Below are 26,182 nucleotides of genomic sequence, written 5' to 3' on the forward strand. Positions count from 1 at the left end.
CAGGGAGCCAGGAGAAGAGTGGGAGGAGGGGCTGGCCTTGCAGGGCACTGTAAGAAGGTAGGATTTTGTTCTTGGCCCAGCTCTAAGGTGTGGTTGAGGCATTGTTCCTGGCTGGTTGGTCTCTAAATCTGCAGGCCTCGCAGATCCTGCACATCTCAGTATCCTTCTGTATAGACCCTCTTCTGGCAGTATTAACCACCATTTGTTCTGTTGTCTGCAATTGTGAGCCCTATCTGATATAGAGCTTTGCCAGGAGAGAGAGGACCAACTACATTCAGAACTCAATATTGACCAGCTTTGTAGTGAAATAAAATTTGTTTTTAAGGTTAGAAAAGGTGTACTTGAATATTATGTTAAAATGTTTAAATTCTGGTTGGAGGGGCTCCACCTTGACAAAAAATGGGCCTTTTATCATCACTGTCCCCTCTTCTAGGAGCCAGGAATCCTGGTTCTGTCTCCCTCCTAACCTGCCAGCTGAGGGCCTAAGTTGGTCACCCTCGCTTGACCTTTCTGGTGCCACCCGTAGAATTTGGCTAGTCATGACATTCTTGCTCAAAGGGAAGGAGGGAGAAAAACAAATGGCTAATTGAGGGTCTTTCCCATTTTGGAGGTCTCTGATTCTGTGGACAGATTCCACAGAACGTGCTTCAGGGGGTTAGGATTATACCTTAAGTGATGTCCAGGGGGTTGTGATTTATATTTGTATTTTGCATCCACCCCTCTCCCCCCCCTTTTTTATTTCTTTCAAACATTTTTACAACTGTCCTTGATCTTTATGAAGTAACTCTGTATGTCACAGTGGTGAAAAGCTTAGAAAAACAGACATGGTTCTGAGAGCCAGATCCACCCTTACTAACTGTGTGACTGTGGGCATGTCCCCTAACTTTCCTGTTCCTCCACAGTTTCCTGAAAATGGGAATGAAGATAGTACCTACCTCAAAGGATACTCTGAGGATGAACGTGGTGATGCATCCAGCATAGGGCCTGGCTCAGAGTAATACCTCAGTGAATGGCAGCCACAACGATGATTATATGTAATCATTCCCATTTAACAAGAAGGAAACTCTAGACCAGGGAGGTCCAGTGACTTGCTTAAGGTCATGTGGAGAGTTAGAGGCAAAGCTGGAAATAGGAACCATGGCTCATGGAGTCCCAGGCCAGTGTTCCCTCCCCAGGATTCACTTTGGTCTCCAGAACAAAATGTTAATATACAGAAACAGTTCTGAGTCTAATCCTTTGGCAGCTGGTTCTGGCTATTGTAGGGGATTGGGGGACAGGGCTTCCTCAACACATAGGACCATCAGTCTTGGGCATTAAGAGCCCCTCAGGGAGGGTCATCCATGGTAGCAGAGGCAGGGAGCCTCCTTCTTTGTTGTCTAAGAGGCGGAGTGGGGCTGGGGCTGGTGTGCTCCCAGTGCTCCTCTTCCCCATTCCCCACCCTTGCCTGGTGTTGGCCAGACCCTGCACCACCCCCTGCCCCCTCCCCGGGGCAACAGAGACTGAACATGGAGTGGGGAGGGGACAGGTACAGACATGCAGATGGCAGGTGGTTACTCTAGAACTCTCTGTCCCTGAGCAAAGCTGGGCCCTTACTCCTGCAGCAAGCTGGTGTGGGAGGAGTCTCCCTAAGACCCTTTGGAAAAAGAAGCCTGACTTTTGCCCTATGGGTCAGGAGTGGCAGATGCCCTTTCCATCTGCCCTAGTCACACTGTCACCTGAGGACTGCTCCCATTGGTCTTAGATACACAGTTGTGGCCCTTGCTCCTAGAAAAGTAGACTTAAGGACTACCCAAGTGGGTTTTCCCAGGGTATGGACAACCCTTAGAATTTTGCTTCAGATGGTATAGCACAGTGGAGAAGTCCACAGTCAGTTAGGCCTGGGTTTGAATCCCAGTTCTGCTTCTTTGTGTGTGTACACAGGTGAGTGGGGGGGTGTACTTGGGAAATTATTCAGCTTCTTCACCTCTCAGTTTCTGCATCAGTAAAATGGGAACAAGAACAACCTACCTCACAGATTTGCAGTTTGAATTAAATAAAATAACCTGTGTGAACTGTTTAGCATGTGCGTGGCCCATGGTAGCGATTTTTTATCATCCTTGTCATTCTTATTAAGCATATCAGTAGGCTTCACTAGTCTGTGGGTGGAAACAGCTTTCACGTGTGGCTCAGCTTCACGTAGGCTGTGCATCTGCCATGACTCAGGAGCCTAGAATGACTGAGCCAGAAAGCTCAAACCTGTCTTTGCTGTACTATTATTTGTAGTCATTTCTGTTAGCTGGGGTGGATAATCAAGTTTCTGCTGACGTGTAATGCCACGCCATTCATTTCCCTGTTTCTTTTCTGTTTAGTTCAGTGTTCTTGAAAGAAAAAATAGTTATATAGTGAAAATGTATTGAGGGTTTTATACTAAAAGTTTTATGTATATTATCTTCTTTAATTCACATAATGACCAGATGAAGAAACAGAGGTTAGATGATGCCTAAGCTACACTGCTTTCATGCAGCAGACCTGGGCTTCACAGGTCCAGTTCCACAGTCCACACTCAGCCCTGTACTGCTTCCCTAAACAGGGCAGTGGTTGACTTTGGTGGCCTTGAGAGATCAGGTAATCTGGTCTATCCCCCAACCCCCTTTCTGTGTGTCACAGAGGGGAGAATCTGTCCCACTTTAGAAACTTTCCTGAGAACACTGTGGCTCTTCCTTTGGTAGCCATTTCAGGGTCTGTGGGGACAGTGGCTTCTCTCTTAGTTCCCTTGTAGTGTCCTCTTGAGGCCAGCTGTCCATCCTCGAGGGTTGTTCTGTCGAGAGTGTGCTCTTGTCCTCAGGTGGATACGCAGACAGTGAGGGTGACATTCCACTGGCATGCAGGTGGGGGGGGTCCTCTGCCACTCTCGCTGTGGTGCGTGGCATCCAATGCAACTCTGGCCAGACATCGTCCCTGTTCGCCCTCCAGCCGAGTTGCCTGACCACAGCTGACTCCTTCCTCAAAGGTGTGTATACACCTGGTTCTGGGAGCAGAGGAAGTGGCCTGTGGGCCAACTGAGTCACTTGAGGAGATGAGTGGCCATGTTCAGGATGGCCTGCAGTCCCTGGGGTGACCCATGTAAGGGTGGATCTGCTGCAGCCACAGCAGCCACTGAAGGATTATCTAAGGAGCCTTGAAGCCTGAGAGCCAAGATACACCCTGGGGGATGCTTCATTCAACAAGCAATTATTGAGCACCTATTGTGTGCCTCAAGAGGCCACCTGAAAGAGGCGTCAGGCATGACTTGGTGTAAGGCTGCGTCCAGCCCAGAGGGCAGGACTGCCAGTGGCCACCAGGGAGCATCACCACGCTCAGCAGGACCCGAGGCTGGCAGAGAAGCCAGGTTGGCTATGTTGCTGTTTATCTGAGCTGCTTCCATGACAACCAGGAGATAAATACCTGAGGTCAAGCAAATCCTGGAGCAAGATTAGGGTGTCTGCACAGGGTGGGGCCTGTACTGTGATTTGGAGACCCTTAAGTGACCAGAATCTTCTGGGTGGCCTATTCAGTATGTTTAATTAGTTTGTTAATTAATTAATGTCCCACTCTATTCCAGCAAGGATTCAAAGTTGACTCCATTTAGCAGTTATCTTAGAGGGAAGAAAAGTATCCTAAGCTTGCTCTGAGTCAAATGTTGGGGTTTAGACCCCACGTGGGTCATTAACCAGCTCAGCTCCATGCTCCCAGGGCTGGCTCCTTGGGAAGCATGGCCTTTGCTGCCAAAGCTGGTTTGCAGCGTTTCTGTGATCACCTCCTGGTTCCTTTGCAACAAGTGGCCCCAACGTCTTCCTGCCTTGAAGCAAACCACGTGACTTAAGAGAAGCAAATCTGACCTCAATTACCAGGTGCAAATATCAGTCACTGGGAGTAACCAGGAGGCCAGTGTCCCTGGTCGTTTCAGCCTCTGGCGTTAAACATTAAGAGTGCACTGTTCAGAGTGTGATAAAGGCTGTCTCTCACAGTTTATGATTTCCAGTAAACCAAAGGACTTCAAGGAAGGGCCAGGGACAGGTGAGAGACTCCAGTTCTGGCCGTCCACTGAGCTGGCAGAGCAATTTCTGTAGGAGCAGAGGCCGCAGCTTCTCAAGGCTGTTCTAAAGCAGAGCCAGAGAACCACGCTGCCAAGCCACGTGAGGCAGGGCCAGCTTCTGCACCCAGCCAGGCAGCTACGTGTACTCTCAAGGTGGCGATATGGAAAAGGAAGATTTCTGTTCTCAGTGTGCTGGACACTACACTTGCTTCCTGATGGGTGGCAAGCCAGCTAGTAGCCCTGAGCACATTCCTCTGTCAGTCTGGGCAATGGGCATCTGGAGCTGCTCTCACAGAAAGCTGGAGGAGCATTTCCAGCATCTGGAGGCTGCAGATACATGGGCCAAGATTCCTCAGCATCTGGTCACAAGGAAGCTGTGGGTAGGCAACATACCCCACCTTGGCCTAGGAAGGGAACTGAGGTGCCCCTCTCACCCTCCATTGCCATGAGGGAGACCCTTCTCAGTTTCTCTGGAGCACCTAAACCAAGAGCAAAGAGAGAAGGCAAACAGCAAATTAAATCAGAATGCAGTTAACAGTAGATGCATTCATTTAACAAACATTTAATGAACACTCCACTGTATAGCACACACTTCGTCAGATGCTGGGCGTACAACTGTGGACAAGGTTCCTGCTCACATGGAGCTTACGGTCTAGTGCTAGAGATAGAAAATAGTTAAACAAACACATAAATAAAATGGCAACACAGTGAGTGCTGTGTAGCAAATTAAAATAACTGATGTGTAATCAAGCAACTGAATGACTACTTTGGATCAGGTGGTCAGAGATAGCCCCTGAGGAAGTGGCATTTAAGAGGATTCTTGAGAAAGAAGAAGACCGAGGAAAGAGCAGGTAAGCAGTCATAAGGTTACCAGTCCTGACTGCTATTGGAGCAGGAGAGCCAGGGTGACAAGAGGAGAGGAAGAATGTTCTAGAACATATGTTCTTGATGAACATATGTTCATCAAGTTTGGTTAACTTGATGCTTTGGGATTTGTGACACTTCTTTTCTATTTTCTGAATTATTCCCTAAACATTCATTCAGTAAAACTTTATTGAGTGTCCTTTGTGTGCCAGGCACTCTGCTGAATTGTGGTAAAACCAACATGAATATGTCAAGGTCCCTCAAGAGGTTTTCAGTCTGTTGGGAGAGTTAGGCCAGGGAACCAAGACTGTGGTAGTGCTGTGGTGAGACAATCAAAGAGGGTTCGTGGGAGCGTACAGAGGGCTTCCCAATCCCTTTGGGTGTTGAGCCGAGGAGACAAGTTCAGTAAGGCTCCCTGGAGGCAGTGACACCTGAGGGGTCTTGGAGGATGAGGTGAAGTTAGCCAGGTGAAGAATACAGAGTGTATGTTCCAGGCGGAGAGAGTGGCTTGTGCAAAGGCCTGGAGGGGAAGAGTCAGCACATGTGAGAAGGATGCTGGAGCAGAACAGATAGCCAACAATGCTCTGCTCTGGAGCCTATACCAGACACTCAAGAATAGCTTGTAGGCTTCCCTGGTGGCGCAGTGGTTGAGGGTCCGCCTGCCGATGTGGGGGACACGGGTTCGTGCCCTGGTCCAGGAAGATCCCACATGCCGCGGAGCGGCTGGGCCCGTGAGCCACGGCCGCTGAGCCTGCGCGTCTGGAGCCTGTGCTCTGCAACGGGAGAGGTCACGACAGTGAGAGGCCTGCATACCGCAAAAAAAAAAAAGAGAATAGCTTGTAGAGTTAAGAGAGATTCTTAAGGAGCCAAGTCAGCAACAGGCAAAGACTTAAGGAAAGGATGCTTGGGCTCATGAGCTCAGACTGCTCTCTGGGCCTCCCTGCCCACTAGGAGTCATCCCATGGGAGGACCAACTCACTCCAGGCAGACATTTTCCGAATCAGAATATAAGATTCACCTGAAGCAGGCACACATATGGGAGCGTGCAAGTATTTGAACATCCACACGAACAAATTTAACTACTTGGTTTTTGGAGGAAAGGGGGCACTGAGATAAAACTTACTAATGGATGTTTAGTGGCCGGTTTTCATGCTTGGTTTGTGACACTCCAAGCAAAGGAACAGAGGTTCGTTTTAGTTCTGAAACTGCTGATTCAGTTTGCATGAGGATATTACTTTTTAAGGAACTTTCAAAAACACCTAAAATTTAATTGTAGCCATAGTTGAGTTAGAGAATCCCTGGGTGCAGAATTTTCTCCACCTTCCAGTGTTTATAGAATCTGACATCACTTGGGGTTGGAGGGAGACTCTGGGGAGAAAGGCTAGGAGCCACTCAGCAGGCGGAAGGGCCTTACCCTGGGACTCTATCTGTGGGCAGCTGTATGGAGGTTGTTATTAAGACTGTCAGTTTCTGAGTGTCATCTTGATGGCTTGTCTGGCCAGCCCTTCAAGATCTTAGCAGGAGAAGCCTGTAAGAAGGCTGCTTTACATTTATTTATTAGTAAAGTTGACCCTTTAAAAAAGTTTTACATTTGTATTTCTTTTGAGAATTCTGTTCACATGTATGTTAGAAATTGCTAGCTGTTTCCAATATCCATTCCCCCCTCTTTCTTAGTAATAAACCCAATTTTTAGCTGAGCCCTTTGCCATCCAACTGAAAGGCTATGTTTCCCAGGTTCCCTTGCAGCTATGTATGGCCATGTGACTGATCTCTGGCCAATGAGATGTAATCGTCATGTGGGACTTCTAATAAGTCTCCTTAAAAGGAGAGGGGTGTGCCCTTCTATCCACCCTCCCTTTCTCCATCCTACTTCCTTAAATGAGGGCACAGTGACTAGAGCTCTAGCAACCAACATGGACCATGAGAGCTGTGCCCTATGGATGGGGCAGAATGAGCTGGAAGAAACCTAAGTCTCTAATGACTCCTGGAGTTACTATACCAACCCTGAACTGACTGTGAACTTGTTTTTCTTTTTTTTAATGTGTGAGAGAGAAATAAAATTCCATTTTGTTTAAGCCACTGTTGTTTTCCATTATATGTAATTGAACCAAATTGTAATTAATACAAAATGCTCTGTTTTCTTCTGAACCATTTTTTTCGTTACTGATCTGTGTTTTGTTTTGTTTTGAAGGATATTTCCTCTCTGTAAATATTGTGAATATTTTTCCAGTTTTTGCTTGCCTTTTGATTTTGTTTGTGAGTTCTGTTTTTAAAGAATAGGTGTTTATTTTTAATGTTGTAATATTGACAGACTTTTGAAATGCTGTTTGCTTTTGTATTTAAAGTCCTTCTCCATTCAGATCAGGTAACATTCACCAGTGTTTTTTCTAGGTTTTTTTTTTTTTGTTAACAGTTTCCCTGTTTATATTTAGCATTTTCACCCATTGGTGAGTGCTGTTGGTGAGTTTTGACTCTTTCTTAGGTCATAAGTTTCTAGCCCCAGCTACTCTCCTAGCTGTGGGACAGGAGCCAGCATCACTTCTCGTTTACACCACCTGGCCTGGCCTGAGCCTCCACACTCAGGCCAGCACACTCAGCACACATCCCGTCTCCGTCTCCTTCCCCCACTCACTCCTCCTGTATGGGTCATCTACCCACTACCCAGGATAGCACTCTGGGCTTCTTCTGGAACTTCTGTCTTTGCCACCCTGTGTTCAGCTCTATTCCAGATCATCTCTAATTCCTGTTTACTTAGACCAGGCCATTGACAGACATCCCAAATATCCTAGGAGCCTTTTGTTATATTTTTCTCTGAATAGGAAATATGAAGAATTTTTATATATTTTTTCCAGGTGAACATAGAGCTTTTTAAATTAAAATCTTGTTTTCTTTTAAGAGGAATGAACTATGTTTATCACCTTAAAAATTGGTAAGTACAGAAAAACACCAAACTAAATAAAAATAAAAGCCTGAATCTCTCGATTACTAGTACTTTGTAAAAACATAAAAAGTAAAAAAAGTCCTCCACTCCAAGAAATAACCTTTATCAACAGTTGACGTTATCTCCTTCTAGACTTATTTATACAAGCACATGTAGAAGATATGTATATGCACCATTTTGTTTGTGAAAACTGGATCTTGCAGTATATTTGTTCAGCAACTAGCTTTTTACAAACAGCAATATAATTTGTACATCTTTCTAAGACAGTACAAAGAGACCTGCTACATTCTTTTTAAAGGCTGTATGGTATTATTCCATTGTGTGGATGTACCATTTTTTATCTTCCTTCCTACAGATGAATATGGAGTTTTCTGTCATCCTAATATATATGAGGCTACTATAAACATCCTCATCCTTATACTTTCATGCATTTGTGCTACCGTTTCTGTAAGATTTCTAAAATTGGGATTGTTGAGTTAAAGAGTATATACGTAGAAAATTATAGATGCTGCCAGTTTCTTCTTGTCAAAATCTTGTTCCAGTAAATGCACTGTCCTTTTAAATGGTCCTTTTGCCACCATTTTCCCTCCCCACTGGTTCATTCCTTACTCTGTTGCTAGATAATGTTTATAAAATTCAGATCTGATCATGGCTTCCCCTGTTTAAAAGATCTCAACGGCTCCTCCTTGCCAACAAGACAGAGCCCAGACACTGAGCATTCATCCAGGATCCTTCTCAGTCAGTTTGGGTCCTCTGGGAAGAGGACACCAAGATGGAATTTGAAGTGCAGGAGATTTACTTGGGGGATGGAGGGTAATACCTATGAAAGATAAAAGGAAGGGAGCAGGCGCAGATAGGGAGAAGGCAGCCTTCCGAGGGCAATCCAGCAATGGAGGTCTACCTCCTGGGAAAGGAGAGGGGGGAAGGAAGGAGGATTGGGTAGGAAGATCCTCTGACTGTGATACAGCTTTGAGAACATCTCAGTCAGCTCAATGGGAAGCTTCAGCATAAAGATTGCCCATTAGAGGAGTCCCACTTTGAGCAGAAGTGGACAAGCCCTACCACCCCTGCCGTAATCTGCCACTGGTTGGGAGCTTCCTAGGAGGCAGTGGGGCCTTGACTTAAATGGTAAGTATAGAAGATGCTGAAGCTGCAGGCTGGTCCTCTGAATGGCCCTTATCCATGGCTATCATAAACCGCAGCCTGCCTTTTATTTCCTCTTTCCCTGATCCCAGACCCCATGCTCTGATCCCTGAATACATGCCGTACCCCACATGACCAACTGTCCATACCACCCCTCCCAACCGTAACCTTTGCTCACTCAGTTCTTTCTGCTTGGAATGCCACTCCTTCCCAGCTGTACCCATCAAAATCCTAATATGTTTTTAAAGCCCAACTTAAATGTCACCTCTCTAGATCACCTTCCCTGATCCCACCATGCAGAATTAATTGTTTCTTGCACCTGTGGTGCTATGTGTAGATTAATACTTCCCAGGTTGAATTATTCTTAGCTGCTCTTTTCTCAGATTCTTGTCCCTTCAAACTTTAAAACCTAGCACAATGTAGGTACACAGTAAATGTTGACTGAACTGTTTTCCTGCTCCTCTCAAAACACCTAGAGGTTGCAGAGCTCCAACTCCTGGAATGGTAGGAAGCACACATTCAGTGGTCAATAAATGTTTGTTCAATTGTCCAGGACCTCATGTTGGGCTAGGCAAAGTGAGCTGAAGGGTGCTGGGGAGAGGTTGTTTACTGTTGTTAGGGTTCACCTAGTTTGGTACCAAGTCAGAGTTTTAAGACTAGAGCATGTCTTTCTCTGTTTATATTTTCCTCCATGATTTGGAAAGACCCCAAAGAATTTTTTTAAGTCATTTTATTGCCTCAACAGATGGGAACTTTTGGGGGGCTTCCCTTTTTCAAACACATTTTTATGTGTTGGGATTTTGCATTTCTTCATCAGTCATTCTCCTTACGGGTGTAAGAAGAGCCATGAAGATACCTGGCATGAGATCTCCAGGTCAGATCCAGTCATTTTCTAACTGGGTGTTTATAGAGTGGAGAGAATTGGGAGGGATAGAAATATTTTTCCTCTTCCTCTTTCCCACGCCCACCAGTTAAAGAACTTCCCTGGGAGGGGACCTGTGGGAAGTGGCCGAGGGTTTCCAGGGTAGGCATAGTAGGGCTGACATCGGGGCTTGGTGGGGATAAGGGTGGGTGGAGAGAACAGAGAGGAAGAACTGCTGACCCAGACTCTTCACCATCCTTCAGATGTCCCTTGGCCACTGTCCCTCAGCTGAAGGAGATTAGGGCTGGGGTGGCCACACCCTCCCTTCTCTCCTCAACCTCTCCAAGCTGTTGGGCCCTCAGGAGAAACACTAGGGTTTTCTCACCAAGGCATGAGGGCCCTGTGCCTCTGCCTTCTCTCCCATGGTGTTCAGTGCAAGTGGAAGCAGGGATGTTCTCGGCTGAGGCCTTAACTGCTGGTGCTTGTTTGGCAGTGGTTAGGAATACTCAGAGGCTTTGTGTTATCAAGAAGCCCGCCCAAGGCCGAGGTTCTTATCTGTGTGTCCACAGGCTCATCTTTGTGGGCTGTGAACCCACCTTCTCCCCTCAGGCATATTAAATTGTGCATTTGGTGGAGGCATAGCTCTCATCAGATTCTTTTTTACCAGAAAAGTCTGTGATCCAAACCACTGCTTTAACCCAAAGAAGAATAGCCTTTCTAATTAAAAAAAAAAAAAAAAAGAGGATGTTTTCCTACAAAAGCTGGATTCTAGTTGGATTGCCAGCACTGAGTAATGGAGATCCCAGGGTGATTCTAGAAAGAAACCCAGATCATTACCTTCACGCTGTGATTGTCCCCCAGGAACTTTGCATTCCCCCGTAATCAGAGTTTGTGGTTTAGGGACCATATGGATTTGGTTGGTACAGATCCAGAGAGCTGAACCCCTGAGAGTTGCACCAAGTGGTCTGACATCCACCTCCAAGGAGGACAACCCAGAGACAGAGCAGACCCTGCAGGTGTGTGGAGGTGGAGAAGGGGACCATGCTGACTCTGGTGGGCATGGAATGTCTATGAGAATAGAATATTCCCAGGCTTTTAAATGAATTCCAGCATAGCCATGCTAAAACCCCCTAAAAACCTGAGTTCTGGGCAGATTCTGGTCTCCATTTCAGGGAGACAGTTCTGATGTTATAAAAGCACCGAACTTTAATGTGACAGCCTCTCCAACAACCCCTCTACTTTTATTTTTTAAGTCCTGGCCACAGTTGTAAATAGGGAACCGTATCTGCTGAGACTTCCCAAGAATTACATAAACAGTTTGGATGGTTATCTTTTTTTTAAACAACAGTTTCTGAAAACACTGAAGAAAATCCCACTTACTTAACAGTGTGATGCCCGAGCCAGCCCTGGGAGTCCCTGGGAGGCTTGCAGAATCACTTCCTCCTGACTGCCCTGGCTTGGTCATGAAGCTCACTGATGAAATGGAGGAGGAAGAGCCCGGTGCAGGGGGAGGGAGGGGGAGGCCTCAGATTGTTCCTCCGCAGTGTGGCTGCCGCGTGGGGATGCAGCAGACATAGCTTTTCCTGGGGCTTGGCACTCTGGGGAGGGAGCATGTGCTTCAGACACACTCTTCCCATTTGAGGCCTGGTATGACTGTAGAAACAGGGTTCCTGGGCCCCTATGTCACAGTGAGAATCTTCCCTTCTTTCTAAGGTCTTAGCAGCCTCAGTGGCCTTGAAGGTTTCTTGAACCTGAGGGGCTGGGCTTCATCTGAGAAATGCCTGTGTCTCTTCTGACACATCCTAGTCATCAACTCCCGTCTCTACTCCAGTAGACTTCGAAAAGCCATATAGACAGACAAACCGACCTTCTGCACCAGTGGGAGTGGCTGAAAGGATAGCAAGAAGGCCTCCTGCTTCAGTGTCATCCTCCCCACCTCAGGTTTCAGCTGTACTTCAATTTTGCCATTAGAGAGATGTTTTCAGTTAAGCATTCTCCTTCTCCAGGTGTTATTTTGGAAGTGCAGTTAGCTGAAGATGCATAAGTCATTAGTGTAAATTAACTTTATCTTTAAATAGAGGGTTTGGTCCAGTGGTTCTTAGCATTTTTGAGGTCACTCACCCCTTTCAGAATCTAAGGAAACAGATGGACTCTTTCCTCAGGAAAACACACAAATATCCAGAATTTTGTATACCATTTGTGGATTTCAAGGGCCCCTTTGACCCTACCCTGGAGTTCTGAGTTCTCACGAGAGGATGGTAAATGGGAGAAGGTAGTGGTTAGGGGTAGGGAAGCAGGACAAACAAGGAACCTGGGTGCTGCTACAGACCACTTTGTGGTTTTCCCCAAGACCAGTCGTACAAACATATCAGAAACAAATATCTGTCAGCTGGCTGTGGTCACTGCCCTGACCCAGAGAGAAGGTATGCTTCTATGGGTAGCGATGCTGGGGACCCTGTGCACTACATCTCTGAGCTCCCAAGACCATGTGCGGCATATCTCCATGAAGCTGGATAAGGAGAAAACTGCCCCAGGGACGCTGGGGCTGCCTTTCTGCTGGAGGAGGCAGAAGGCAGCTTGTGTCTGTCTGGTGGGCCGGGGTCCCCTTGGCAAGGTGGCAGGGGCCACCAGCCGGCCACCACCCCCCAGCAGAAGAGGCGGGGGCTTGGTTACTCTAGACTGCATACTTGCCACAACCTTGAGTCTGAGATTTCTTTTATTTCCTTTGGGGAAGTCAATTTTATGAGGCAGCTTGTGATTCCCTGGGTATTGTTCTGTTCAAACTGGGGGAAACATGGGGAAAGTTTTTGGACCTAGACTTTATCTGAAAGCCTCACAGGGGATTTTGGAAGTGATGCAGCATAGTGAAACAAGCATAGCGATCATTTGTAGTCCCGTGCTTGTTCTGTGAAGCTCCTTCTGTTTGTGGTGACTCGAGGGGAGAATTTCCCCATCTTGAGCCAGTTGGACAAGTGTCAACACTGCTGTCTTTGCAGGCTCTGGTACAGAGGAGGAGAAGCAGGGCCTGGACTAGGGGGAGCCCCCAGGGTTTGGGGAGCTAGACCCAGGTTAACACACATGAAATGGGATGGTCCTTCTCTTGAGCCAGTCAGCCAGGGTCCCCCTGTCCCCTCACAGCCATCCTCAGACCTGGCACAGCACCCTATCCAAACTGCGCACCAACACCTGCTTGTTGAACCGATCGGAGGCTCACCTGTCACCCACATCATGTCATAGAGCAAAGCCCGGGCTTTGCACGTCACACTCAAGTGGGCACACCCTCATGGTCAGATGCAGTCTTTCTCCCACTTACTGCTTTTTATTTTTATTGCATTTTTTAAAGATTTTTTTGATTTTAAAGGCTTTATTGAATTTGTCACAATATTGCTTCTGTTTTTATGTTTTGGTTTTTTGGCCACGAGGCATGTGGGATCTTAGTTCCCCGACCAGGGATCAAACCCGCACCCCCTGCATTGAAAGGTGAAGTCTTAACCACTGGACCGCCAGGGAAGTCCCTGTATTTTTAAATATTAGTTGGTTTTTTTTTTATTTCTATGTTCACTGGATTTCTTGACATTAAAATAAAGATTTCTTAAACAAGATACAAAAAGCACTAGTCATAGATGAAAAGATAGAGAAATTGAACTTTCATGGTCTTTTGTTCATCAAAAGATACCATTAAAAGGATGAAAAGGTAAGCCACAGACTGATACTTTCAGTGACATACCCGAGAGAGGACTTGTATCCAGGGTATATGAGGAACTCCTATAGGTCAATAAGAAAAAGACAGGCAAAATCAGCAAAAGTCTTGAACAAGAGCATCTTTAAAGTGGATATCTAAATAGCCAGTAAGCAAATTAAAACTTATAACACTATATATCCACCCCAAAGGACCAAGACCTAAAAGATTGAGAAACCACATGTTGGCAAATCCTCATATATTGCTGGTAGGAGTGTAAATTTGAGTGTTTGGAAATTTGGAAAACTGTTTAGCAGTATCTACTAAAGCTGAGATTATACCCATTCCATAAACTACCAATTCCACTCCTAAGTATATACTCAAGAGGACTGAGTGCATATATCCACCAATGCTTGTAGTGTTCTTATTCGTCGTAGACCCAACTGGAAACAGCCCAAATGCCCATCAACAACAGAATGGATAAATAAATTGTATCATATCCATACAATGGAATACACCACAGCAATTTAAAAAAGAACAAACTATGCTGACATATAGCAACACAGATGAATCTCAGACATGTTGAGTAAAAGAAGCGGGACACCAAAAAAGTACATATTATATGAACCTGTTCTCCTGGAGGATAGGACCACACCTTTTATCTCTGAAATTCCAGAGCCCTGCCACATATAGCAGGTGCTCAATAGATGTTTGTTGACAGAGTGAGTGAAGTAAGACGTGGCCTTTACTCCTGAAGGTGTTTTTCAGAGTAATGTTTATGTGTGCGTTAGGGTGAAATCAGTCTGGGAGGCAGTTAGCAAATGCTCACAGCTTGCTGTAAAATGAAGCAGAAAATACACAGTAAAGAAAGAAGCAGAAACGAATCCCTTTTACCTTAATGGGGATGGGGATGGCAAAAGGGCTGTGGGATTCAGAAAGAGAGATTCATAGGTGCTCAGGGGACAGGAGGGCTTCCTGAGAGGGATAATATGGAGCTGAACTTTGAAAAGTGGTTGAAATGACAACAAGCAGGAAAGGCCTGAGAAGGGCAACCCAGGCTTAGGGAATGGCATAACCAGTTGGTTCTCAGACTTTAGTGTGTGTCAGAATTATCTGGAGGACCTGTGAAAACACAAGCAGCAGCGCCCCACCCAGAGATTCTGGTTCAGTAGCTCTAGGGTGGGACCTGAGAATTTGCATTTCTAGCAAGTGTCAGGTGATGCCGATGCTGATGCTGCTGGTCTGGGAACCACACTTTGGGACCCACTGGTTTAAGTCACAGCTGGCTGGTCCAGGCAATTGCATCTCACTTGAGCCACACTGTTAGGTAAGTGAAGTGCAAGATGGGAGGGGGGTGTGGGCAGGTGAAGTGGGCCATGGCCTGGAGGCCTTTGGCTGCTGAGAAATTTAGACCTAATCCTATAGACTTAATTTAGGGCCACATGTTTAGACATGTGTAATATCTGGTTTCCAGGATGTCCCACTGTAGGGTCTAGGTACCCTCAGCCTGAGGCTTAAGGCTATACAGATGTGCAGGTGATAAATGCATACTGAGTTTGGCCTTATAGAGACAAGCCCTGCATACAGCACACCTGCAGAGGGCAATACAGTTTACACTGATGGACAAACAAGGATTGAAGAAAGGCATTATTTTAAATATGCAACATCAGAATTATTTGTAGCCATGCAACACATACATGCTGTGGGGATGGCAGGTGGAAAAAGAACCCGCCCATCTGACCATTCAGACAGAAGCAGCACTTTTACTTTCAATAAAGATATAATTGCTCTGAATATTTCTTTCGCATGGCCCACAGCCCTCCAGATTCCCAAGGACAAGGATGTTACACCACACACCCAGTCTGTTTCTATCGCCAGGGAGACACAGAGAGCCAGGAGATTTTCCCCAAATGGTATTTCTTTGGCTAAGGAAGGGAGAATTAGTCACCTGGGTGGGATTTGAGGAGGGAGGCACATGCGGTGAATGGCCAGATGAAGAGTCCCTGCCCTTCCCTGGGGCCATTCTTGTCAGGACACCGGACTAGCAGGACTGCCCTTTCTGGGATGACCCAGGCACATAGAGCAGATGCCATCTGTCATCCTATACACTGGCTTCCAGTTATACCTCCAATAAACTACACTTACTGAATACCATCCCTCTGTGAAGTAATCTACTGGGTGTGGTCGAGACGCAGATGAATCAGCCACAGACCTGCCCTCCATAAACGTATAATTTAATAAGGGGGAGGAGAGACAGAGGTCATTCTTGGTCATTAAAAACCCTCCTACCTGGTCCCTTGTTTACTCCCTCCACATGCCTGGTTTAGGTCTAGCTCCTTCCTCTCCCTTACACCCCATTGTTGGAGGCTGGGGGTCTCATTCAGTAGGATCCTGGGGTCACAGAGATGAGTAAATCAAGATGCTTGTGGTCTGATACGGAACTCTTCCTGCCCCATAGCTGAAGATAGGCCAGCCCTGAACAGGTGCCCTACAGCTCCCACCCCTGCTGCTGGGTCTATGACCATCAACTCTGGGCTAAGGAAACCTAAGTCCCCTTGCTGGCTGGGTTCCACATTGAAAGATGGTGCCTGGGGGCCCCACCTTTGCATCAGCCTGTCCCAGAGCAGCAAAACCATAGGCCTCTGGGGGTTGCAGCTGTTGCATGCATGATGATCCACAGGAAGATGAGAGGGGGCTCAGGTGACTGCTGGTGCCCTGACAACTCTCCAACTCCCCGAGGAACTTATTCCTCAGTCAGGCTGAGCTCTGCCTGACTTTTCCCTTGGGGACATGGTAACTGGATTGCTTCCTCCTCATCCCCACTCCTATTTGCAAGAGAGTCACCTAAAAGAGGATAGGGGCCCAGAAGTCAGAAGCAGGTTTAGATCTTGCTCTGCCACTCCCTGTTTGTTTAGGGCAAGGCACCTAACCTTTCTCTAACCTCAGTTTCCTCATCTGTAGAATGGGAATAAGGACCTTGCTTACTTCGTAGTGTTGTTCAGAGACCAGAGGGTACAGACAAAATTCTTGTCCTTAAACTGCCCTGAAGTCTAATGGGGTAGTTGGAAAAGCACACACACAGTGTGATGTGTACCACACCAGAGGCATGTTTGGGGTGCAGTAGTGAGCAGAATAAAGGCAAACAGTTCTAACAAGGGGAAACTGCGGAGCTTCATGTCAGTGCCAGGGTCAGGGCATGGTGGAAGCAACTCTCCAGGGCTTTGGCCTCTAGTGTTTCTTTGAATACCGGACACTGTCAAGTATTTTACCGGTGTTTTATTTTTTAATTCACAACAAGCCTGTGAGAAGGTATTATCATTCCCATTTTACAGATAAGCAAACAGAGGCTCAGAAAGGCTCATCATTGACCTGGCATAGTATTTACTGAGCACCTACTATGTGCTAAATGTTGCAGATAAAACAGTAAACAAAAGATATGCAAGTCCCTCCCTCATGGAGCTTGCATTCCACAGGAAAAGTCACTTGCCCAAGATGAGGCTGGAATGTGCCAGAGCTGGGATTCAAACCCAGGTCTAGTGACCTCCTGGGCTTGTGCTTTTCCCACTCACCCCAGAACTCACTGTCCCTGAGGACATTCTTCACATGGGGAGGCATAAAATGTTCCTGCCAGCCCCTCTGGGGAATTCAAGGATTCAGGAGCAAGGCTGGATCAGGGATAAGAGAGGAGCTGCTATTTCTGTAGAACCCTCTATTTCACAGTCACTCCCCAGTATCCCTGCCCCAAAGAAAGATTGACTGCCTAACCACTCAGATATTTACCCCAGGGAGGGATGGAGGGATGAGCTTCCCCAAGGGGATTTCAAGAGAGGATAGGGGTAGCTGTCTGTGCTCAGGTCAGACAGTGACACCCTCTTCCTGGCTCAGGTGGGGAATCCCTTTGAATTTCCCTTGGCTTTTGGGAGGGTCTATTGTTTTCCTACTCCTCAGGCCCTCCAGGGAGCAAAACTCAGGACTGGGGTATGTCAGAGGATTAAATCAGACTTTGGCATCTGAGTGAACTCTGGGCCCCTTGGGTTCATGGGTCAGCTCTGCCCTCAGCCTCAGGCTGCCTCTAGATGCCGTGAGACCTGTGGCACTCCCACTGGGCAGTGACATTTTCTTTTAACCCAAGGAAACAATCAGAGATTTGCAAGCCTCCCCGACTAAAGAAAAAAGATACATATAGGATTATTCATTATCGTATTTACTCATAGTAGCAGTCACTTGGAAACAATCTAAATGGCCAATGTTTGGGAATTAAATAAAATATGGTAAAAGTATACCTTCAGTAAAATACTATGTAGCCATTAAAAATCATCATGTAGAAGAAAATTATATGATGAATGCTTATAATAGATTTAGTCAGAATTCATGACTAAAACAATGTACACAAAACAGAATGTACAACATGATCCCATCTTTTAAACATTTGTCTATATGTGCATAGAAATATGTCTAGAAAGATGCACACCAAATGTGAATAGTAGCTGTCTCTGGGTAGTGGAATTGTAAGTAACTTCTGTTTTCAATATTTTCCAAATCTTTCAGTGAAAAATCATGTATTTTCTAATCATGGAGAAAATCCCTACAATATATATTAGAGAGAGAAGAGAATATCTCTTTTTGGGCCTATACCTAGCTGGCCCCAGGCCCTATCCTACCTTGAGAGATTTGCAAGCTCAAGAGCAGTGTGGGATGGGGGACAGCTTGAGGGGAATTAGCTGGGCACCATCCTCCAGGTCTCATCTGAAGTGTCATCTCCCAGAGAGGCCATCTGACCACACACCCTGGCTGAAGGAGGCCCCTCCCACGTTCTCTCTCCCTCTTTCACCCCATTTTATTGTCTTCATTGCACTTACCTACGTCTGCAGTGACCTGCCTGCTCATCTATTGTTAGGTGATTATTCCTCTTCTCCACCAGAAAGCAGACTCCATGAGAGCAGGAACCCAGCCTGTCTTGTTCCCTCTGACTTCCGATCAGGAGAAGAGACCCAAGTGAGATCTTGGTTTATATGAGGCCTGTTCAGCAGCCCTCTGAAGTTGTGGGCATTGATCCTAAGGCTACTGGTGACCTTGAGAAAACGGGAATAACTTCTTGGGAGTCTAGAGACAAGCTGATTACTATCTCCTGGGGCCAGAACTGGTTGAAGCTCAGCAACGTAGGGGAGCTGGTCCAGCTTGGTAGCAACAGCTGCCAGATGGTTACATGTGTTGTGGAAGTGCCAACTTTGTGCTTCACAGTTTATAAATGAGAGAAGTGAAGCTAGAAGCAGTTTATCTGATCGTCCCTTTCCCCTTTGCTTCCGGAGCTCCTATGGCTGCCAGCCCACTCTGTCCTCTAGCTCACGACTTGAGCTCCTCTCTTTTGAACCTGTTCCAGTCGGGTTCTCATCCCAGCCATTCTACTGAATCTGCCCTTGGCCAAGATCACCTATGACTCCAAGACAGTAAATCCAGTTATTAACTCTCTGTCCTCATATGACTTGACCTATCACAGTGAACTGCTCCATCTCCTTGAAACCCTTTCTCCTGGTTTCCTTCCTATTGTACTTGCTACTCCTTCTTAGTCTCCTTTGCTGAGCAATTGAATGGGGGCTCAGTCCTCATGGACTGAGGGCAGCTTCTCTATTGACAGTCCCCCCCTTGGTGATCTCCTCTAATATCATGGCTTTATAAGAGCTACATGCTGAGCGCTCGCAAATCTTCATTTCCAGCCTGGACCTCTCCCCTGAACTCCAGACTCATATATCCACCTGCCTCCAGGCCTCTCCACTTGAGTGTCTAAAAGTCATCTTATACTTAACATGTCCAAAATTGAGTTCCTTATCTCCCCGCCAAACATGCTCCATCATCCGGCTTCTGCATTCAAATAATGGCTATTCCATCCTCCCATTTGCTCAGGCCAAAAATCTCAGAGTCCTCTTTGACTCCTTTGTTTCATATCTCACTTCCAAATCCATGAGCAAATCCTGCTGGCTCCACTTTCTGGAATCTGCCTAGATCTCAACAGCCCCCATGCAGTCTCTCTAGTCCAAGCCACCATTGTCTCTTGCCAGGATTTCTGCAGTATCCTCCCAACTGGTTTGGCCTATGCTCCCCAGTTTACTCTCAACACAACATCCAGAGTGACCTTATTAAAGTGGGAGTCACATCATGTCACTTCTCTGTGTACAACTTTCCAGTGGCTCCCATTTTGAGTCAAAGCTCCAGTTCAATCCGTGATGAACTTTAATGCCCTGCACCCTGGAGCCTCTCACTACCTCTAGGATCCCCTCTCTTACTTCCCCTTCATTCATTCTACTCTGGTCACACTCCCCTCCTCTCTGATCTTTACTGTGTCAGGCAGGCTCTCACCTTCAGGCCTTTGCATATGCTGTTGACTCTACCTGGGAAGCTTCTTCCCCACTAATTCTCAGGGTTCATGTCCTCATTTCTTTCAGGCTTTGTTCATAAGTCATCTTCTCAGATGTCTGGGCTTCCCTGGCCACACTATTTACAGTTTCAGTACTCCTTCCCACCTTCTCCTCCAACATTTCCTTCTGCCATCTTTTGCTTTATTTTTCCTCCAGAGCAGTTAACTCTTCTGACTACTATTTAATTAACTTATTTATTTGGTTGATTGGTTGGTGGGTTGTTGGTGTCCCCCAATAGACATCAAGTTCCACAAGGGCAGGTTTTTTGTCTGTTTTGTCTACTACTGTATCCCCAGAGCCCAAGGACAGTGCCTGGCATGTGGTAGGTACTCAGTAAATATTTGATGGATGGACATATCAATAAAAATGTATGACAGGGACTTCCCTGGTGGTCCAGTGGTTAAGACTCTGCGCTTCCACTGTAGGGGGCACAGGTTCGATCCCTGGTCGGGGAATTAAGATCCCACATGCTGCATGGTGCGGCCAAAAAAAAAAAATGTATGACAGAACCATTTACTGTTTATACAAGGCCTTGAGACAAGGGGAAAGAGCATTGGGTTTCTGCCAGCATAGGAGCATTAACAAGCCAAGTGAGAAGGAACTGCCCCAAGCGGGAGAAGGCCCCTGTGTGGACGTCAGGGGCCTGTTTCTGCCTTGGCCAGCATGCAGCCAACTCACACTTCAGTGGCTTGTGAAGAACTTGCCACTGGTGAGCACTCATCACTCAGCTTCCATTCAGGTTGGCTTTGCCCCAAGGCTCCCCCTCAGTGCTCTGCGCAATCGCAATCGCTTACTTTCCTTTTTCCCTCCAGATGCCAGAGTTAGCAGCCTATTGAAGGAAAACAACATCAAGGTAAAAGAACAATAAGACTGTGTCTAGTTTAGAACTTCCCAACCTAAGAGGCCTTGAAAGGTATTCAAGGAAGACCCAGAGTGCTGAATGTGTTGGCAACTGGCAGCCGAATAAAGTGAAGGTCCGGGAACTCGCATTAGAGGGTGAGTGCTAGGGACAGTGAGGTACAGCTCAGTATCGAGGAGTGGATCATCAGAGCTGGCTGTCAGGTCTTCAGACCCAGGAAGACAGTGCTTCCCTTGGGAAAACCTGGCGACCTCCCCCATGCCAGTCAGTTGTGGGCCCACAGCCTGGCCCTCCTCCTCTGCTTTCCTCCCTCCAGGCCTCTCCCCTTCCTTGCTCTTTCTGGAGGTTCTGCCCTGCCTGCTGAAATCAGAGCAGGCCTTGGCAGAGTGTTTGGGCTTTTTTTTTTTTTTTTAAGCAAGGTTGGTTTGGTTCTAAATCTAGAGGAATACACTAGGATGCTTCCAGCATAGGGGGTCTCTGTTTCTGTGTTAAATCACAGTCCAAATTTTAAAAAGTGAAAATACTCAGTAAATAATGGATGTGGGGGAACATGCAATGATGTATACTGCTGATGTGATTGGAAAAGGGGCAGCTTTTAAAAATGTGTCTAGCCTTTGTCCAAGCAATTCCACCTTCTGGAATTTATCCTACGAAAATAACCACATTTTTGCAGAAATGTATGAACAAAGATATTTATAACTGCATTGTTTATAATAGAAAAAAAAGGAAACATTAGAAAGCCCTGCAAAAGGAGTTGGTTATTTAAACTCTAGCATATCCACTCACAGGCACGTCATGCAGCAGGATGATCTACGTGTATATTTATTGACAAGAAAGATGTTTGCATATATTGCTTAGTTAGAAAGAAAGAAGGAAGGAAGGAAGGGAGGAAAGAAAGAGAAAGAGAGAAAGAAAAAGAAAAAGAAAGAAAGAGAGAGAAGGAGGGAGGGAGGGAGGGAGGGAGGAAGGAAGGAAGGGAGGGAGGGAGGGAGGGAGGGAGGGAGGGAGGAAGGAAGGAAGGAAGGAAGGAAGGAAGGAGGGAAGAGTATGGTCAGGCTACTCAGGATGGCTATTCTCTTGTTCTCTGTACATTCCCTGCTCAATCAGTGCCTGCTTTCACCTACACCTACCGTACTCACATGACTGACCTTCCTACATACTTGCCCTGGGCAAGTTGATAGTTCTTATCAAAGAGGTGGTGAGGGGCGTGCCCCTCTGCTAGTTTCCCTGGTAACCTGACGTCAGTTGCCCCTATAACTGGCAATCTCCCCTTCCCTCTGGGAGCGAAGACTGCTGCCTTGTCCTGTCCACCGTCACACAGTGGGGTGTCGCTCCAGGACCTTGCTTCACACGTGTAAGGTCCCCCTATCCATTAAATCATTGATGTCTCTGTCGCTGACTCCAGGCTCTTTATTCGGTCTTGAAGCTGGGCAAGTGCAGGCCTTGTAGGCCCGTGAGGTGCAGCCCAACAGAAAGAAAAAGAAAAATGGAAAAATCTTAAAGAAACATGCAAGGAAAGTAGCTTTGTACTCAGCCTGGAGGGTTGAAATCCAGATCTGTCTCTTAACCAACATGAGGACACAGGCAAGTGATATGATCTCCCTAGCCTCTGCTTCCTGCCTGTAAAATGGGCATAATAATGCCTGCCTCACACAGTTGTGAGGATTTGGTGGGATTAACACCTCTAAAGGCCCAGCTCAGGGTCTGGCATGTGGTGAGTGCTCAGCAGTGGGTACCCAGATAAGATGTGGACCAGTAGTATTTTTACCGGGTACCTGTGAGGAAGCCTGGAAACATTCTGGAAATTCATAGACAAATATTGGTTTTATTTGGCTGACTGGAATTATGGGTGATTTTCAATATTTTACAATTTTTCTACAAGGAATACATATTACTTATGTTGACTGAAAAAAAATGCACAGCCTAAAAATTGAGAATTACATTTTATTCGGTGGACCTTCTGAGAACTTCAAGCCCGGGAGGCAGCCTCTCAGATAGCTCTGAGGGACTGTTTCAAAGAGGGTAAGGTAAGGGAGGAGCCAGGATATAAAGGAAGGAGTTTTGCAACAAAGACCAGGTAGTCGGAACATCAAAAGATTACTGTTAATTAAAGAAAACCAGACATCTCAAGTTAATGAATTCAGTGCTTTTCTGTGTATGGGAAGATGCAAGAGTCTGTGCTCACTGAAATCATTCCCTTGATATGCACCTTAGCTGTCTAAGGGCAGTATTCTTTCTTTCCCTTCCTGAGTTCACTCACGCTCACTGTTGGGGGCCTTGTTAGTGGCTGATGGCTTGATGGCTGCAGCATCCTTTGCTTGCTGATATGGCAGGAGGCATTTTTCATCCACACTTAAATAATGATGATGTAGTTTTTAAAAAGGAAGTAACAATTGAAAAGGTTAAAAAAAAAAATTGCAGGCAAGCCAACAGAGCAGCCCCCAGGGCAAAGCTCCTGAGGACTGAGGTAGGGGTTGGGGGTGTGTGGAGAGGGAGAATAGGCAGTGGGTGAAGGAAAAGAAGGAAAAGGATGATTAGGCCTGAGGGCTGGTGCCCAAGGAGATGCACCTCAGAGGTCAGGCTCAAGGCCTCCCAAGCATGTTCCCCACTTTGGCCCCTCCTGGGGGAGTTTCTGGTAGGAGATACGGTGACCCGTCAGATGACCATGAGGGTGTGCAGCCACTTTTGACTGGTGAGAGAGCCTGACTCCGGCATTTCCAGGGAGCGGCCCTGTAGCTCCAGCCCTGGGTTCAGCTCTTCACCCACTCTCAGAAACCCAGCATCTTGTCTGTGTCCAGAGGAGGAAAGGCAGGGAATCCTAGTGAATTCCCATCTTTGGCATCCTGGTAGGATCCATACGCAAGGGCAGGATCTCCCAAGCAAATACAACCTGCTGGGAAAGGGATCCTGTGACTACCAAAGGGCTGCTGTGCCATCTCGCATCCCCACCTGCACCCGCCAACTGCCCGCTGGCCAGTGACATCAGGAAACATTTTTCCACATTAATGAGGTGTATGCTGCTTATGCCAGTTTATTGAGCATTCTTGGGGCATGGCTTATCCATATAAGTGAATTTTCCAAATAATTTAATTCCATCACACTGCAGTTTTTTTTATTGGACTCATTTTTAGTTAATTTTTATTTTACCAAATTTATCAAAATAATGCATGCATATGGTTTAAATAAAATAGAGAGGTTTATAATAAAAGTCCCCTCTTGACCTTTCTCTGTCTCACTCTCTTCAAATGGAGCCCCTTTCAACCCTTTTATTAGTTTCTATTTCTGTTTATGTTGTTATTTCTTGATTTACCAATTTTAGACCTCTGTGGGCTTGCTGTGGTAGATAGAATTGAGCTCACCTACAAAACCACCTCTAGTTCTCCTCCCTCCATCCTTCCAGTAAGACTAACGCGATTTTTGGTTAACTTAATACATAGTGAACGTAGACATTCTTCGCTGCTGTGCTAAGTAGTGTGTTATGTGTCCGTCCTTGAGTTCTGGAAAAAAATTATATTAATTCTTTGATAATTTTCTCCCCTCTGTTTTATCTGTTGAACCTACTGGGTTAATCATCTAGTTTTCTTATGTTTTATTTTTTATTTACCCTCCCTTTGCCTTTTGGGTCTACTTTCCTGGAAAAACTTCCTTGCCTTTATCTTCCAATCCTTCTATTGACATTTTTTAATTTGGGCTTTTATATTTTTGGCTTGTATATATATATATTTTTTTTAATAAATTTATTTATTTTATTTATTTATTTTTGGCTGCATTGGGTCTTTGTTGCTGCTCGCGGGCTTTCTCTAGTTGCAGTGAGCGGGGCTACTCTTCGTTGCGGTGGCTTCTCTTGTTGCAGAGCATGGGCTTTAGGTGCGTGGGCTTCAGTAGTTGTGGCGCACAGGCTCTGGAGCACAGGCTCAGTAGTTGTGGCTCACGGGCTCTAGAGCGCAGGCTCAGTAGTTGTGGTGCAGGGGCTTAGTTGCTTCATGGCATGTGGGATCTTCCCGGACCAGGGCTCGAACCCGTGTCCCCTGCATTGGCAGGCAGATTCTTAACCACTGCGCCACCAGGGAAGCCCTGATGTGCCAAATTTTAATTCAGATACTTCAGCAAATCTCTTCAGTTTCTATCTTAAAATTTATTGTTTTTTGGCCTTGATATTTCTCTTCTCAGGGAAGCCCTTGGCTTGTATATTTTTAATATACAAGTACTCATTCTTGTTTCTGATTTTTCCTTTATCATAATATTACAGTCTTGTTTTATGGATATACCATCTGCCGCTTTTCTCTCCGAAGGTATTACTTATTTTTCCTGTGTCTATTAGTTTTGTTTTAATATTCTTGTATTCTCTCTAAATTGTCTTTTCTTCCCCCGGCTTCTTTTTGTTTGTTTTCTCTCTCTCCTTCCTGTTGGAGGCTTTCCTCAAACATCAAAAATATCTATTGATATTTATGAATGAAGCAATAAAAAGCTGAATTAAACTGTATTTGGGAAAACTTATCAACTGGGGCATCACTTTAGGAAGGAAGCCAGTCTTTTTTTTTTTTTTAATACATCTTTGTTGGAGTATAATTGCTTCACAATACTCTGTTAGCGTCTGTTGTTCAACCAAGTGAATCAGCCATAAGCATGCATGTATCCCCATATCCCCTCCCTCTTGAGCCTCCCTCCCACCCTCCCTACCCCACCCCTCTAGGTCCTCGCAAAGACCCAGCTAATCTCCCTGGGCTATGCTGCTGCTTCCCACTAGCTATCTATTCTACATTTGGTAGTGTATGTATGTTGATGCTACTCTCACTTTGCCCCAGCTTCCCCCTCCCCACCCCGTGTCCTCAAGTCCATTCTCTATGTCTACGTCTTTATTCCTGCCCTTGCCACTAGGTTCATCAGTAACTTTTTTTTCTTTTTTAGATTCCATATATATGCGTTAGCATATGGTATTTCTTTTTCTCTTTCTGACTTACTTCACTCTGTATGACATACTCTAGGTCCACCCACCTCACTACAAATAACTCAATTTCATTTCTTTTATGGCTGAGTAATACTCCATTGTATATATGTGCCACATCTTCTTTATCCATTCACCTGTCGATGGACATTTAGGTTGGTTCCATGTCCTGGCTATTGTAAGTAGTGCTGCAGTGAACATTGGGGTACATGACTCTTTGAATTATGGTTTTCTCAGGGTATATGCCCAGTAGTGGGACTGCTAGGTCATATGGTACTTCTATTTTTAGTTTTTTAAGGAATCTCCATATTGTTCTCCATAGTGGTTGTATCAATTTACATTCCCACCAACAGTGCAGGAGGGTTCCCTTTTCACCACACGCTTTCCAGCATTTATTATTTGTAGATTTTTTGACGATGGAC

The 26,182-nt window shown here is 45.9% G+C and overlaps 1 pseudogene across 1 annotated transcript in view; it reads left to right on the top strand.

Annotated features, from left to right (window-relative positions):
* LOC149749640 (uncharacterized) overlaps positions 1-26,182 on the top strand; it is a 75,024-nt pseudogene that overhangs the window by 16,114 nt on the left and 32,728 nt on the right. The window contains exon 4 of the transcript XR_016392559.1: positions 20,769-20,809. The product of XR_016392559.1 is annotated as an uncharacterized LOC149749640 (transcript). The remainder of the gene's footprint in view (positions 1-20,768; positions 20,810-26,182) is intronic.

Source organism: Delphinapterus leucas, chromosome 3, assembly GCF_059928025.1.
Source record: "Delphinapterus leucas isolate spDelLeu-1000000601 "Yukka" chromosome 3, BTC_Dleu_Yukka2, whole genome shotgun sequence".
Lineage (NCBI taxonomy): Eukaryota > Metazoa > Chordata > Mammalia > Artiodactyla > Monodontidae > Delphinapterus > Delphinapterus leucas.